We start from the raw sequence: 5,323 nt of genomic DNA, 5'->3' as shown, positions 1-5,323 counted from the left end.
GTGATACTTTGACCCCCCCAGCCTGTGATCCTCTGACCCCCCCAGCCTGTGATCCTCTGACCCCCCCAGCCTGTGATCCTCTACCCCCCCAGCCTGTGATACTCTGACCCCCCCCAGCCTGTGATCCTCTGACCCCCCAGCCTGTGATACTCTGACTCCCCCAGCCTGTGATACTCTGACTCCCCCCAGCCTGTGATACTCTGACTCCCCCAGCCTGTGAGATTCTGACCCCCTCAGCCTGTGATACTCTGACCCCCCAGCCTGTGATACTCTGACCCCCCCAGCCTGTGATACTCTGACCCCCCAGCCTGTGATACTTTGACCCCCCCAGCCTGTGATACTCTGACCCCCCCAGCCTGTGATCCTCTGACCCCCCCAGCCTGTGATCCTCTGACCCCCCCCAGCCTGTGATCCTCTTACCCCCCCAGCCTGTGATACTCTGACCCCCCCAGCCTGTGATCCTCTGACCCCCCCAGCCTGTGATCCTCTGACCCCCCCAGCCTGTGATCCTCTGACCCCCCCAGCCTGTGATCCTCTGACCCCCCAGCCTGTGATCCTCTGACCCCCCCTAGTCTGTGATACTCTTACCCCCCCAGCCTGTGACCCTGCCCCCCCAGCCTGTGAAGCCCTCCACCTACCACGTGACACACCCATCTCCAAGCCCCGCCCCTACGCGCCTGCGCACTCCGCCGCTTCCAACAGCCAGCCCGCCGGGCAATGAATCCTGGGAGTTGTAGTCTCCATCTCTCGCCCACCCCACTGGGCCACACTGGCCGACGTGCGACCAATAGAAGGGACGAGGGGAGAGAGAGAGAGAAAGGGGGTGGGAGTCAAAACCGCGTTTACAAACCTATCGAGTTATAAAAATCGTATTTTTCAGAAACACACTCCAGGTAGAACTACATCTCCCAGGCGGCACTGCGCGGCCGGGCACATGCACATGCGCAGTCGGGGCGGCGGGGGCAGCCGGCGATCGTCTCCCCCCGGAAAAACCCCGGGGAGCTGCCGCCCTCCCCCCGGGACACTCCGGACCCTCCCGGGGTGGGGACACTCCGCCGCCCCAACATCAGCAGCTCCGAAGCGCCCGCGTAAAAAAAATTTTTTTTTTTATTTATAAATAAAAAGCCTGAATTTTCCGCGGGCTGACTAACCTGCTGAGTCGCTTGGATTTATTTGTGGTTGGATTTTTTGTAATCCAAATATCCGAGCGATTCACACCGGCCTTTCCCTCCTCGTCCGCCGCCCGCCTCCCCGCCGAACTCTTCATGTTGTTTTTTTTCTCCCTCACCTCAAACCTCAGGCGGATGCGCCCGCCCCCTTCCCCCCCTCATTGGTCCCGGCCCAGCCAAGGAGGCCCAATCGGATGGGTCGGGGGGCGGGCGGCCGCGTCCCCTCCGCCCTCCCGCTCCCATTGGTCAGTCGCGCTGCCCATCATCGACAGGGGGGGCGGGGCGGCACCCGCTGACTGACAGCCGGGGGGGGGCGGCACCCGCTGACTGACAGCCGGGGGGCGGGGCGGCACCCGCTGATTGGCAGCCGGGGGCCGGCCAATCACCAGCGTGCTGGTGAGCGCCAAGAGAAAATTTCTAAATAACGACAGAAAACGCTGGAAAAACTGATCAACATCCGTGGAAAGAGAAATAGAGTCAACGTTTCAGGTCAAGAGAAAAATTCTTTTCAAAATCGGGGGGAGGGGTGAAATTTTGCTGCACCGATCAAGCGCGTCAAGAGGCAATAAATCGGCGCGCATTTTAAAAAGATTTTGAGGCGAGGAAGGGCGGGGGGAAGAGTAAAAAAAAAGGCCCGGTTGCTAAGATACGGGAAAGGCCGGTTCTGATTGGCGGACGGGGGGCCAATGGCGTGGCGGCTGGGGCCTGTGTCACGTGGAGCGCGCGTCACTAAGTGGGCGGGGCCGAGGCCTGGGTGGGCGGGGACGGATCCCTGGGGGGCGGGGCCGGGGCCTGTGTCACGTGGAGTGGGCGTCAGTGGGTGGGCGGGGCCGAGGCCTGGGTGGGCGGGTCCGGGTCTCTGGGGGGCGGGGCCGGGACCTGTGTCACGTGGAGTGGGCGTCAGTGGGTGGGCGGGGCCGAGGCCGGGTGGGCGGGGCCGGGTGCCTGGGCTTGTCACGTGGAGCCGGCGTCACTGGGTGGGCGGGGCCGAGCCTGGTGGGCGGGGCCGGGTGCCTGGGCCTGTGTCACGTGGAGCGGGCGTCACTGGGAGGGCGGGGCCGGTGCCTGTGTCACGTGGAGCGGGCGTCACTGGGTGGGCGGGGCCTTGGACGGGTGGGCGAGGCCGAGGCCTGTGTCACGTGGAGCGGGCGTCACTGGGTGGGCGGGGCCGAGTCCCGGGTGGGCGGGGCCAGATGCCTGGGGGCGGGGCCGGGACCTGTGTCACGTGGAGCGGGCGTCACTGGGTGGGCGGGGCCGGGACCTAGTGGGCGGAGCCGGAGCCTGGGTGGGCGGGGCCGAGACCGGGTGGGCGGGGCCGGTGCTTGTGTCACGTGGACAGGACGTCACTTGGTGGGCGGGGCCGGGACCTAGTGGGCGGAGCCGGTGCCTGGGTGGGCGGGGCCGAGACCGGGCGGGGCCGGGGCCTCTGTCACGTGGAGCGGGCGTCACTGGGTGGGCGGGGCCACATGCCTGGGAGGGCGGGGCCAGGGCCTGTGTCACGTGGAGCGGGCGTCACTTGGTGGGCGGGGCCGGGGCTGGAGCCCCAGTAGGCGGGGAGACGATGGGCGGGGTGACAGCCATCTCCTGCGCGGCGGACTATGAGGCGGCGCTGCGGGCCAGCGACCAGCGCCTGGTGGTTCTGCTCTTCTCGGCCCAGTGGTGCGAGTTCTGCCAGATGATCCAGCTCTACTTGGACCAGTTCGCCGAGTGCTACGCGGACGCGGCCTTCTACCAGGTGGACATCAATGCGGCCAAGGAGGTGGTGCAGCGCTGCCGCATCGAGTGGTTCCCCACCTTCCAGTTCTACAAGTCCGGCTGCAAGGTCTTCCAGTTCAAGGGCCCCAACCGCTGCCTGCTGGAGCGGATGATCCAGAAGCTGCAGGGCGACGGCGCGCCCTCCTCGCCCCAACATTAAAGCCGGCCCAGTTCCTCATTTTCCCCCTTCGTTTTGTGGCTGCTTTCTCTATATGGGGTGGGGTCGGGTCCTCTTTTTTTATTGAACCAACTTACCTGCATGCAGGTGCAGCAGGCGGTTAAGAAGGCAAATGGTATGTTGGCCTTCGTAGCGAGAGGATTCGAGTACAGGAACAAGGATGTCTTGCTGCAGTTGTACCAGACCACACCTTGAGTATTGTGTGCAGTTTTGGTCGCCTTATCTGAGGAAGGACGTTCTTGCCATGGAAGGAGTTCAGCGAAGATTCACCAGACTGATACCTGGGATAGCAGGAATGACGTATGAGGAGAGATTGGGTCGACTGGGCTTATACTCACTGGAGTTTAGAAAAATGAGAGGGGATCTCATTGAAACTTATAAATTCTAACAGGACTGGACAGACTAGATGCAGGAAGGATGTTCCCGATGGCGGGGGAGTCCAGAACCAGGGGGCACAGTCTAAGGATAAGGGGTAAGCCATTTAGGACTGAGATGAGGAGGAATTTCTTCACCCAGAGAGTGGTGAACCTGTGGAATTCTCTACCACAGAAGGCGGTGGAGGCCAGTTCATTAAATATATTCAAGAAGGAGTTGGATATATTTCTTAAGGCTAAAGGGATCAAGGGATATGGGGAGAAGGCAGGGACAGGGTACTGAATTTGGATGATCAGCCATGATCGCATTGAATGGCGGAGCAGGCTCGAGGGGCCGAATGGCCTACTCCTGCTCCTATCGTCTATGTTTCTATGGGGTGGGTCCTCTTTATTGAACCAAATTACCTGTAAATTAACTGCAACTTAACAAAACTTTAAATAAAACTTAACAAATTAAATTAAAATTCGGTTGGCCGGGGTGACGATGCACTCCAGTCCCCGCGGCGCCCACTGGTCTCGGAAGGGCTCAAGCGTGCCGGCGGACACCGCGTGCTCCAGCTCCAGGGCCACCCGGGCGCTTACATAGCCGCGGAAGAGAGGCAGGCAATCGGGCCACACGACCCCCTAATCCTTCTACCAGTTACTTTAAAACTTTAAATCTATGCCCCCCTGATTATTGACCTTTCTGCTGAGGGAAATAGGTCCTTCCTATCCACTCTATCTAGGCCCCTCATAATTTTATACACCTCAATCAAGTCTCCATTCAGCCTCCTCTGTTCCAAGGCAAACAACCCCAGCCTCTCCAATCTTTCCTCACAGCTAAAATTCCCCAGCCCAGGCAACATCCTGGTAAATCCCCTCTCTCGTGCAATATGCGAATTGTCATGTGTCGGGGCGGTATGTTCCCTTCACTGAAGAGCATTAGTCTATTTGAGTTTTTACAACAATCTGGCTGAGACTCTGCGTTAGTTTACATCTCCGATCAAAGACTGGAATGGAGCTAGGCCAACAGAGTGTTTTAGATTTTAAAAGGGATGGTTTATAAAAAGCTGAAGATTGCTGACCCCTCCTGGCCTAGGTTCACATATGAAGACTGGCCCTGGGGCTTGTTCTGGAGCCATACCCCAACAGCACCTCATCTTCCGATTAGGCACTCTGCAGCCTTCCGGGCTCAATATCGAGTTCAACAATTTCAGATCATAACCTCGGCCCCGATTACATTTTTACTTATATTTTTTTCCACCCCTTTGTTTTGGATCTTCCCTTCTTCCCCCCCCCCCCCTCTTTTTTCTCTCTCCCACACGGCAGCAGTCTCCCATCCTACCAGTACACTTCACACCTAATCTGAGCCGTCTTTTGTCCCCACTGTCCTATTACCATCTCGTCTGGTTTGAATACCTCTTAATGTTACTTTTACTTCTTTTGTTCTATCGCAGCCCTGCCTTCGATCTATTTTATTTCCTTTCCAGCTTGAAAAAGGGTTAGACCCGAAACGTCGACTCTAATTTCTCTCCACGGATGTTGCTGAGTTTTTCCAGCATTTTCTGTTGTTATTGCGGATTTCCAGCATCCGCAGTATTTTGCTATCGACAATATAAATATATGCTCATTCATCATTCTTTTACCAATAGTATTTTTGTGTCAAATTATACAATGTTTCTCCAAGCTTTGAGTGTTCCGAACCCTCTGATCAGACTCATTGATTCGCTGTGACAGCCGTGGCTCGGTGGGCAGCACTCTCACCTCTGAGTCAGATGGTCGTGGGTTCAAGTCCCACTCCAGAGACTCGAGCACAAAAATCTAGGCTGACACTCCCAGTGCAGTGCTGCACTGTCAGAGGTGCCATT

At 58.2% G+C, this 5,323-nt stretch overlaps 1 pseudogene; it reads left to right on the top strand.

Annotated features, from left to right (window-relative positions):
* Positions 1–2,705: 2,705 nt before the first annotated feature.
* On the top strand, positions 2,706–3,107 carry LOC147096827 (thioredoxin pseudogene; annotated as a pseudogene).
* Positions 3,108–5,323: the final 2,216 nt, after the last annotated feature.

Source organism: Somniosus microcephalus, chromosome 34, assembly GCF_052327205.1.
Source record: "Somniosus microcephalus isolate GS21.2 chromosome 34, FLI_Smic_1.0, whole genome shotgun sequence".
NCBI classification, from domain to species: Eukaryota; Metazoa; Chordata; class Chondrichthyes; order Squaliformes; family Somniosidae; genus Somniosus; species Somniosus microcephalus.
This window is presented reverse-complemented; position numbering and strand designations above follow the sequence as displayed.